Source organism: Mobula birostris, chromosome 2 (assembly GCF_030028105.1).
Source record: "Mobula birostris isolate sMobBir1 chromosome 2, sMobBir1.hap1, whole genome shotgun sequence".
NCBI classification, from domain to species: domain Eukaryota; kingdom Metazoa; phylum Chordata; class Chondrichthyes; order Myliobatiformes; family Myliobatidae; genus Mobula; species Mobula birostris.
In genome coordinates, this window is record NC_092371.1 from 175009696 (window position 1) to 175021745 (window position 12050).

Below are 12050 nucleotides of genomic sequence, written 5' to 3' on the forward strand. Positions count from 1 at the left end.
CCTCTGGTTTAAGAGCCTGATGGTTGATGGGTAATAACCATTACTGAACCTGGTGGTGTTGGGCCTGAGGCTCCTTTACCTTCTTCCTGATGGCAGGAGCAAGAAGAGAGCATGGCCTGGATGGTGGGGGTGCTAGATAATGGATGCTGCTTTCCTGTGACAGCGGTCTATGTAAATGTATTCAGTGGTGGAGGGCTTTACCCATGGTGGTAGGACTTTCATACTGAATGGTAGGACCCGGAGAAGTGGAGAACCGAGGGACCTTGGAATAAACGTATTGTTTCCATCAAAGTGGAGTTACAGGGAGATAGGGTAGTGAAGAAATTTTATGTTCTGTGGACTTTCATTAGTTTAGACGATGAATACTGAAGCTAGAGGTCAAGGTGAAATTGTTCAGGATGCTGGTGAGGCCACACTTGAAGAACTGTATTCAGTTCTGGTTCCCTTGCCATAGGAAAGATCTCTCTCAACCTCATTCTCCTGCCTTCTCCTCATAACCTTTGATGTCCTGACTAATCAAGAACCTATCAATCTCTGATTTAAATATACCCAATAACTTGGTCTCCATAGCTATCTGTGACAATGAATTCCTCAGATTCACTACTCTCTGGCTAAAGAAATACCTCCTCACCTCTGTTATAAATGGATTTCCTGAACTTCCAGTAATGCCTCTCCCCACTTCTTTCACCATTCCCTATTCCCATTTCCCTCTCTCACCTTATCTCCTTAGCTACCCATCATCTTCCTCTGTTGCTCCTTCCCCTTTCCTTTCTTCCATGGCCTTCTGTCCTCTCCTACCAGATTCCCCCTTCTCCAGCCTTTTATCTCTTCCACCAGTTGATTTCCCAGCTCTTTACTTCACACATCCTCCTCTATCAATTTCATCTATCACCGACTAACTTGTATTGCTTCCTCTTCTTCCCCCACCTTCTTAGTCTGACTTCTCTTCTTTTTTTCACCAGTCCTGATAAAAGGTCTCGGCCCAAAAGCTTGACTGTTTACTCTTTTTCATAGATGCTGCCTGGCCTGCTGAGTTCCTCCACCATTTGGTGTGTGTTGCTTGGATTTCCTGTATCTGCAGAATTGCTCTTGTTTGTGATTGAGATGACAAAATGTCTTCCCTGCCTATCAATGTTAGACCTGTCTTCCCATTTGATTTCACATCCCCTTACTGTTAATTACTCCAATTACCTTAAAATGATGCCCCCTCATACAAGTCATTTCCACCCTGGGAAAAAGTCTCTGGATATCCAGTCAATCTATGCCATTTATCTTTTACACCTCTACCAAGTCACCTCTAATTCTCTTTCGCACCAAAAAGAAAAGCCAATGCTTGTTCAGCTTATCCTTGTAAGTCATGCTCTTGAATCCAGACAGCATCCTGGAAAAATCTCCTCTGCACTCTATCTAAAGCTTCCTTTCTATAATTAGGTGACCAGAACATATCACAATATTCCAAGTGTAGAAGGTGGTGGGGGGGGGGGGGGTGGAGAGAGAGAGAGAGAGAGAGAGAGAGAGAGAGAGAGAGACAGACAGACAGACAGACAGACAGACAGATGGAGAGAGAGAGGAAGGAGTTCAGCAAAAATGTGACAGGGAAAGGATTAGCATGAAAGAAGAAAAAGATAATAGGAATGTGAAGTAGGAAAGTGGGAGAAGGTGAAAGAGTGAAAGAGTGAGAGAGAAATTATGTGGGTGTGGGGGTATATATGGGCAAATTGGTATACCATACTATTTTAATTTTTCCTTTTTATGACTCCCCCCAAATCTTTCACATTGCTTTCCTACATATAAAATTTTCCAGAGGGACTAGTGAATTTTACAAATTTAAATCTGAATCTCTCCATATATACGTGCTCATTTTAGCCATATAAGGATTATATTCATTCGGAATTTGACTACATGCCTTAACGTTATAGAAAAGGCCAAGAACAATGACATCCATTTCTAATAATCCTTTAGCTGTTCCTCTCCTCCTCTGGTGTTGGATTCTTCAATCAACTAGAGTACAATCTGTAATCTAGCAATCAGACATCACATTTCAACAGCACAATAGTGCAGTGCATACATCCAAAGACAGGGTAAGTAATGGGACAGGATCGCCCTGGAAACACTCCTGCTCAATTGTAATGATAGTAAAAGGGTGGCATAAATCCCCTTTACAGGCAGACACAAGCTTCCTGCTGCTCCTCCAATAGCGGAGCAGGTGCTTTAGGAAGTACTGGGAAAGTGCTCCGACTTCTTGCAGAGATAGCTGAGATAATCGTTCAGAGATGCATCTACATCCATAATGACTTAATCTTATCATGGAGCAGCATGGTAGCGTAGCGGTTAGCAGAACAGAATCAGGTTTAATATTGCTGACATATGTCTTGAAAGTTGTTATTCAGCAGCAGTACATTGTTATAAAGAATAATAAAAACATAAATTACAATAAGCAATGTGTTTTTAAAAATGTGCAATGTGCAGTGCGAAAAGAGAACAAAAAAAAATTGAGGTAGTGCACATGGGCTCATTTTCCGTTCAGAAATCTGATGGTGGAGGAGCAAAAGCTGACGTTGAAGCATTGAGTGGATCCTGTACCTCCTCCTTGATGGTAGCAATGACAAGAAGGCAAGTCTTCCATAATGCAGGTCGTTAATGAGGGACACCACCTTGTTGAGGCATCACCTTTTGAAGATGTTCTTGATGTTGGGGAGGCTGGAGCCCATGATAGAGCTGGTGAGATGGTTACATTCTGCAGCTTTATCTGATCTTGTGCAGTCACCCCTCCAGATTAGATGGTGGTGCAATCAGTTAGAATGTTTTCCGTGGTACATCTGTAGAAATTGTAAGAGTCTTTGGTGTCATGCCAAGTCTCCTTTAATAGATGTAATCTATTTCATTAGGAGTTTGATCTAAGAGGTGTAGCACTGTAAAAGCATCTCTTCAGAGATGTAATACTATTACAGAGCTGGCTGGAAGATCAATTTGCAATTTTTGCCACTGTCTGTAAGGAGCTTGTACTTTCTCCCTAGGTCGGTGTGGTTTTCCCCTGGATGCTCCAATTTCCTCCCACATTCTGAAGGTGTACAGGTTTGTAGATGAATTGGTCATGTAGGTGTAGCTGGGTGGTGTGGGCTCATTGGGCCAAAAGGACATGTTACCATCATCATCATCATCATCAGGTGCCATGCCCAGTTTGAGCTTTGACTGCCATGGCCCACACACTCCTGTTTCGGGTCAAGTGGATCAATTCATTCGTATTTATTTCCAGTTCTCTGGCTATTGTCTCCATCATCATCATTTGTCTTTGTCTTTCTCTTGCTTTCTTCCCTTCAATCTTCCCCATAATTACTGTGCATTCTAACTCCTCTTTACTAATCACATGTCCAATGAAGTTATGTTGCCTTTTCATGATCTCATACATTATTTCTCTTTTTGTGTTTGCTCTGTTCATGACATCCTCGTTAGATATTCGTTTTGTCCATGATATTCTTTGCATCCTCCTCAAAAACTACATCTCTGCTGCTACAATTTGTTTCCTGTTACCATGCTGTACCTATAAATGAATTTAAAAATATAATTCTAACAGACCCCTGTACTTACGTCCAATCACTTTAAAATTATGTCCTCTTGTATTAGCCATTTCTGCCCCAGGAAAAAGTTGCTGGCAGCCCACCCTGCATCAGGACCTGAAACACCAACAATTCCTCTCCCCTCACAGATGCTGTATGACTTGCTGAGTTTCTTCAGCAGATTGTTTGCTGCTCTATGGAGAGGAATTTGCTGATACCATTTTCTTTCAGCCTAGCTGCACTTCCTGTGGTTACGCTCATTCAGGCTGATTGACCCGTCTAGCTCGGTAACTTCTTCAGAATATAAACAGACTCTTCAACAAACTGATTAATACTTTCACAAATTGCAAACACTTGTGCAGGCAGAAGACATTTATCCATGCTCTAAAACAATGCTTTTGTAGCAAAAATCAGAACTGATGGATCTTCCAGCAGCAAAAACAACACAAGTTAAAATGAATTCCCACCATCAGTGACAAGTTTATAGTTCTCCCTGTGACTGCATGGGTTTCCTCCAGGTGCTCCAATTTCCACCCACATCCCAGAGAATTAAGTTAATTTGTCACATGGGCGTAAGTAAGCAATCATCTTGTTGGGCCGGAAGGGCCCGTTACCTTGCTGTGTCTCTAAATTAAAAAAAAAATAAACTTAATAATCACTACAGCAAATGTATTTCGCTTCATTGTCTATATAGTAATGTGGCAGAGTGATTACATACTTCATAAAATTGTTCTTATTTTTGTTCTGTTAATTATAAGTCAAGTTTTTTGAGTAGATTCTGCATGGGATGAATGATTCATTAAATCCCATGAAATAACATCTAACATCTGCAATATCAGTGCAGTTCATGAATAATTTCTTCATAAAGTCCAAAACAAAAATTCATTAAGTATTTAAGTGTCGCGAGCATCTGCCTGTCATGTTAAAATATAAATTCTCACCGATCGCAATAATTGCTCTGGTAGGATTCAACATCAGTGATGATTTCTAAGCCATCTTTATCAAATCCACCAAATAATTACAATCCTAGGAGAAAAATTAACCCTAGATTTAACAGATGCTGGAAATCCAGAGCAACACACACAAAATGCTAGCAGGACTCAGCAGGCAGCATTAATGGTAATGAATAAACTTTCGACCTTTTGGGTTGAGATCCTTCATCAAATCCTGAAGAAGGATCTCAGCCTGAAATGTCAACTGTTTATTCATTTCCGTAGATGCTCACCCAGCATTTTCTGCATATAACCCCAAGATTATCATCTTTTATAGTAAAAAATAATAGTAATTGAATCCAGGCGAAAGGAAAGCAACTTTAGGTCAGATCAGACTCACTTATTGATCATATGTACATTGAAATATGCAATGAAATGCATCATTTGCATTAACTACCAACGCAGCCTAGACATGTGCTAAGAGTAACCCGCAAATGTTACTGCACATTCCAATGCCAACATAGTATTCCCACAACGTCTAAGAAGAGATGCAGCCTACCCTGGCTGCTTGTCGGTCTTTATTGGCCTTAATACTTTTTGGTATATTCTATTGTATTTCTTAATGTTTTTTCTGTAAATGGCTGTAAGAAAATAAATCTCTGGTTGGTGTAAGGTAACATATACGTACTTTGATAATAAATTTTACTTTGACATTGACTTTTAAGATATGCAGTCAAGGGCTGTGACCATGAATTCCAACCCTAACTCTAATTGTGCCCCTGCCAGTTCTTGAGGTATTAGAAAATTGTCTGATATTTCATGTGCATTATTCCTTAAATTTCAAGGACTCTACAACTCATGTTGTCAATACTACTTCTTTGTTTATTTATGCCTGTCCCAGCACGCAAAGTCAGCTCTGGTGGACAGGGCGTTTGAGATCAACAGTGAGATCCAACAGTTAGGAAGACAGCTCTGCAATGCTTCAACAAGAGTGAAAGGCATGAAAGGGCACAGAATAAGTCATGGTCATCCACTGCAACCAAGGAAAACCACTATTGTGATGACTACTCATATCACGAGATGCGGACTTCCAAGGTCATGAGAGTGGAACTGCCCAGTACAACTGCTCCACCACTTCAAACACACCCTTACTCAGGTTTCCTGTCATTACTGGATACAACAGACAACCACCCACATTGTGACCATGGGAAAGGTTTGAAGTAGAGTTACAGAGTTGCACAGCAGTGAAACACGTTTTTTGGCCCATCTTATTCATGCTGACCAAGTTGTCTCCTTGATTCAGAGTAGCACACAAAATGGTGGAGGAGGCAGCATCAGTGGAGGAGAAAGGATGGTGAACATTTCAGATCGAGACCCTTCATCTGGACTGAAAGACAGAGGGAAGGTAGCCAGTGTAAGAGATGCGGAGAGAGCTGACAGATGACAAGTGGAGCCTGGCGAGGACGGGTGATGGGCATATGAGGAAGGGGAAGAGAGTGAAAATGACACCAGAAGCTGGGAGGTGATAGTGGTAGGTGGAGATTATTGAGGGCTGAAGAAGATGGAATCTGTTTGGAGAGGACAGTGGAGCATGGAATAAAGTGAGGGTGGAGTGGAAGGAACAGGTGGGAGGAGTGTGTGGGTTATGGACAGATCAAGAGGGTGGAACGCAGAAAGAGGTGGGGAGATTGTTGACCAGTTGGATCTGAGAGAGAGAGAGAGAAAAGAGTGGAAAAGAGACAGAGGGTAAGTGGTTACTGTAAGCTTGAGAATTCAATGTTCATGCTGTCAGGTGTGAGACTACCAAGACGCAATACGATATGTTGTTCTTCTAATCTGTGTTTAGTTCAACCTGGCAGTGAAGGGAGCTATGGACAGATATGTCAATGTGGGTGTGGGAAAGGGAATTAAAATGGTTGGCAACTGCACTTGATCTAGTCTCATTTCTCAACATTTGATCATACTGTTCTATTTTTAAACTCCAAAGCTTTCTCTAATTTCAGGTCAAACACAGAATATAAATCATAGAATTCAGAACATAAAATATGGAACACTACAGCACAATATTGTACTGACCCTTTAACCTACTCCGGGATCAATCTAACCCTTCCCTCCCACATAGCCCTCTATTCTTCCATCATCCATGTGCTTATCAAAGAGTCTCTTAAATGTCCCTGATGTATCTGTCTGTACCACCACTCCTGGAATTGCATTCCATGCACCCACCACTCTCTGTGTAAAAAGGCTTAATGTCCTCAGAACTTAATGGATTCCACAAAGATGAAATTACAGTAACTCACAATGAATTATTTGATGCTTTCAAAACAAATAGAAGACAAACAAAAAGATGAAGAATAATGAACACAATAGATTCTTCAGATGCTGGAAATCTTGTAAAACACACTCGGCATGTCAGGTACAATAGATGGAAATAAATAAACGGTCGATGTTTCAGTTGGAGGCCCTTCATCAGGACTGGAAAGGAAAGGGGGAGAAGCCAGAATAAGAAAGTCGGGGGAGTGGAAAGAGGGCACACTAGAAGGTGATAGGTGAAGCCAGGTGGTTGGGTGTGTTGGGGTGGGAGGTGGGTGATAAAGTAAGAAACTATGAGGTGATAGGTGGAAAGATAAAGGGCTGGAGAAGAGGAGAGTGAATCATAGGAGAAAGGGAATGAGGAGGGGCACCAAAGAGAACTTGATAGGCAGGTGGGGAGAAGAAGTAACAGGACAGAGTGGGAAATTGAGGAAGAGGGAAGGAGGTATGAAAGTTTGAGAAATTGATATCCATCTCATCAGGTTGGAGGCTACTTAAGCTGAATATGAGATGTTGCTTCTCCATCCTGATAGTGATCTCATCATGGCAGAATAGGAGATCATAGACTGACATGTCAGAACAAGAATGGCAATAGAAATTAAAATTGTTGTCAAGCAGGAAATCTGCTTTTAGGAGATGAAGCAGAGGTGCTTGAAAATGTGGACACCTGATCTATGTCAGGTTTCATCAATGCAGAAGTTGTTGCACTGAAAGTACCACATACAGCTGGTGACCCCAACAGATTCACAGGTGAAGTGTTGCTTCACCTGAAAGAACTGTTTGGGGCCATGATTGGAGGTGAGTGAGCAGGTTAATGGGCAGGTGTAGCACTTCTGGTACTTGCAGGGATGTGCCAAAAGAGGGATTAGTGGACAAGGGAAAAATAATGAAAACTGACAGCTTCCAGAAACTACTCTATGTTGGAGAAATGCTGGTATTAACTGTAGATGCCATGGAAAATGCTTCAGAGTTCCCTTAAAACTTTCAAGTCAACAGCAGCACAACACGCATTTCCATTAAGCCTCATATTCTCATTGAGATATTCCCGACCCTCTCACCTTGCAGGAGAGTAGTGTCACCTGGATCAGAGAACATGTCTAATGAGGAAAGGCTGAGTGAGACAGGGCTTTTCTCTGTGGTGCGAAAAAGGATGAAAGGAGACTTGATAGAGATTAGAAGATGACAGAATGACAGATTGAGTGAATATGCAGAGACTCTTTCCCAGGACAGAAATGGCTAATTAGAGGCATCATAATTTTAAGGTGATTGCAGGAGGGTATTTACACAGACGGTGGTGAATGCATGGAATGCATTGCCAAGGATGTTGGTAGAAGGAAATACATTAGGGACATTTAAGAGACTCTTAGGTAGGCATATGTACCTCCCTCAGCAATTGGATCCTCAACTTCCTAACAAGAAGATCACAGTCTGTGCGGATTGGCGATAACATGTCTTCTTCACTGATGATCAATACTGGTGCACCTCAGGGGTGTCTGCTTAGCCCACTGCTCTACTCTTTGTATACACATAACTGTGTGGCTAGGCATAGCTCAAATACCATCTATAAATTTGCTGGCAATACAACCATTGTTGGTAGAATCTCAGGTGGTGAAGAGAGGGCGTACAGGAGTGAGATATGCGAACTAGTGGAGTGGTGCCGCAGCAACAACCTGGCACTCAAAGTTAGGAAGACGAAAGAGCTGATTATGGACTTCAGGAAGGGTAAGACAAAAGAACACATATCAATCCTCACAGAAGGATCAGAAGTAGAGAGAGTGAGCAGGTTCAAGATCCTGGGTGTCAAGACCTCTGAGGACCTAACCTGGTCCCAACATATTGATGTAGTTATAAAGAAGGCAAGACAGCAGTAATACTTTGTCAGCAATTTGAAGAGATTTGGCATGTCAACAAATATACTCAAAAACTTCTATAGCTGTACCATGTAGAGCAATCTGACAGGCTGCATCACTGTCTGGTATGGAAGGGCTACTGCACAGGACCAAAAGAAGCTGCAGAAAGTTGTAAATCTAGTCGGCTCCATCTTAGACACTTGCCTACAAAGTACCCAGGACATCTTTAGGGAGCAGTGTCTCAGAAAGGCAGCGTTCATTATTAAGGACCTCCAGCACCCAGGGCATGCAATTTTCTCACTGTTACCATCAGGTAGGAGGAACAGAAGCCTGAAGGCACACACTCAGAGATTCAGAAACAGCTTCTTCCCCTCTGCCATCCGATTTCTAAATGAACATTGAAGCTTTGGACACTACCGCACTTTTTTTAATATACAGTATTTCTGTTTTTGCACGTTTTTTACTATTCAATATACATATTTAACTTACTTAATTGTTATTATTATGTTTTATTTGATATATTCTTATTCTTATTTTTTCTCTCCCTAGATTATGCATTGCATTCAACTGCTGCTGCTGCTAAGTTAACAAATTTCACATCACGTGCCGGTGATTATAAACCTGATTCTGATGCGGGGATGAAATAAGAGGCAATTTACCCAGGCCTGGATAGTGTCCAGGTTTTACTGTATATGGGCGGGGATTGCTTCATTATCTGAATAGTGTTGAATATTGTCCAATCATCAACACTTCATCAGTGCTTTTCAAAGTTCTGTTCCTGTGACTGGATTAATCCTCAAAGTTTATGTGAAGGGACAAGAGCCAATTTACGCACTAGTTAAAGAGCGTGATAGTACCTTATTGTCATAGCCAATCAGATGTTTACCAGGAAATTTCCAACTTTCGATTCTATTTTAGTCAATGGAGGAGAAAATAGGTGGACAATCAGATAGTGACCTGACACCACTTGCAACAATCACCAAAATCAAAGGAAGGCAAAGATTTGTTCAAAACCAGTAAATACATTGTGAAATAGTAAAAAAAAAACACAATTTAAGAGCTCAAGACATAGCAGCAGAATTAGGCCATTCAGCCCATTAAGTCTGCTCTGCCAATCCATCATGGCTGATTTATATCCAAGCTTATAACTCATGCTGTCTAATCCATGCAGCATCCTGGTGAATCTCTTTTGAAACTCTCCAAAGCCTTTGTCTTTCTTGTTATGCGGCAGAAAATACTCCAAGTGTGGAATGACCAAGTTTTTCTATCACTGCAATATGAAACACCATTCCTGTACATCTTCAATACTGCTACAACATACATGACAAAAAATGTTTTCATGTACTACATCAACAGGTTGGACACACCTGGGTTGTTTTCTCTGAAGCGGTGAAGACCGACAGGAAACCTAATAGAGTTTTATAAGATTATGAGAGGCATAGATAGAGTAAAGAGACAGTATTTTTTTCCAGGGTTGAAATGTCTAATACCAGAAGGCATGCAATTAAAGTGAACAGGGGTAACTTTAAAGGACATATGAGGGGGGAGTTTTTTTTTTTTTTTTTTACACAGAGACTGGTGAGTGTGTGGAACGCACAGCGTGACATGCTGACAGGGGGAGGTACATTTGAGACTTTTAAGAGATATTTTGTTCGGCACAAAAATGTGAGCAAAATGGAAGGATAAGGACATTTTATTAGCAGAGAGGATTAGTTAGGTAGCCCATTTAATTATTAATTTAATTGGATCAACATTACATTGTAGGCTAACAAGCCTGCTCCTGTGTTGTACTGTTCTATGTTCTATTGCTCATATTCAACTCAAAGAGTACAGGAGCTCTGAGGCAGCCCCACTAGCAATTAATTACGTAACTGCGCTGAGCTGGAAACTCAAACTCAAAAGCTGAATGTGCAGAGTCTGCACCATATTCTTTTACCTGCACTGCACTTTCTCTGTAAGTGTTTGTCTCTGTAAGTGGAATGAGAAGACCATGACTACTTTTTAGTCTGCTCATTTCTTTGCTCTCTCAATGCTTCTTCTCCTTTGTTCTTGCAACACTTAATAAAACTATCATAGGCAACAAGTTTTATGTCTCATTCTTAAATCCTGAAGAACTTCTGGACCACAGAAGAGTCAGAATGAAACCAAATGAATTTATCATTCCCTTTTGATGTGCAGTACACAAATTAATTATGAAATCGTTATAGAGGATGAGATTGTAGTATGTTTAATATTTCAGTAACATTTGAGTAACATATATTGCAAAAAAGCCACAGAAAGTTGTAAAATTAGTCTTGGGTACCAGCCTCCATAGTATCCAAGTCATCTTCAAGGAGCGGTGCCTCAGAAATGTGGTGTCCATTATTAAATACCCTCATCACCCAGGACATGCCCTCTTCTCATTATTACCATCAGTAAGGAGGTACAGAATGTACACACTCTGTAATTCAGGAGAAGCTTCTTCCCCCTCCCCCCCGCCATATGATTCCTAAATGCACAATGAACCCATAAGCACTTTGTTACTTCTTCATATATTGGTTTCGCTTTGCACTATTTTTAATCGAACTATTTAATATATATATATATACTTACTGTAATTGATTTATTCTTTATCTTTCTATATTGGCATGAACTGCATTGTACTGCTGCTGCTAAGTTAACAAATTTCATGACACATGCTTGTGACAATAACCTGATTCTGATAGTGTTTGATTAAGCATTCAATGTTGGATTACATTGCTGGTTATATGTAAAAAGCTTCCATCATTATAACATCACACCATATGTGACAGCCTCACTAAAGGGGAAATAAGTAGGCATGTTATCCTGGGCTCCTGTGTTTTACTTTTGATTAGCTTCTGGAGTTGCAAAACCTAACAGTGGTGACAAGGAAGTTTTAAGTTGAACATGAGATGGGAACCTATCTGTTAAAGTGAAGCACACTTTTCTTCAGAAGGGGAGAAAGACAACTGAGTTTTAAAAAAGGCAGTAAATGGATGAAATTCACAAGTTCTTAAACACTGAGCACTGGGTGATAATAATAATAAATGCATAAATAGATAGCAGAAATAGCCATCTAAATCAGAAAGATAGATGTTCTTGAGTGCGCAACAGGTAACTGGATGATATATACTGAATGAATTGAGCAGAATTTTGAAGCAAATCAAATAGCTAATGAAATGTGAGTGCCAGTGTTACTGAGTGCAATAGCTGGAAAAACATACAGTTTGCTTCGAGTCTTGACTGCTCCAACCAATCTAGCTGAAATGAGTTTTGCTGATATCATGAATGTTTGGCCTGAACATTTAGAATCAAAGGCATTGTTGATGGCAGAAGTGGAATCAAAAGGTAGGTTAGTCCATTTCAGCTTACATGGTGAATTGAGGAGATTATCTGAG

General features: G+C 40.7%; 1 protein-coding gene across 1 annotated transcript in view; it reads right to left on the minus strand.

The window, feature by feature from the left end:
* The window catches only part of csmd1a (CUB and Sushi multiple domains 1a), a 2254753-nt gene that overhangs the window by 483091 nt on the left and 1759612 nt on the right, over positions 1–12050 (minus strand). The gene's annotated exons all lie outside the window — the stretch shown is intronic.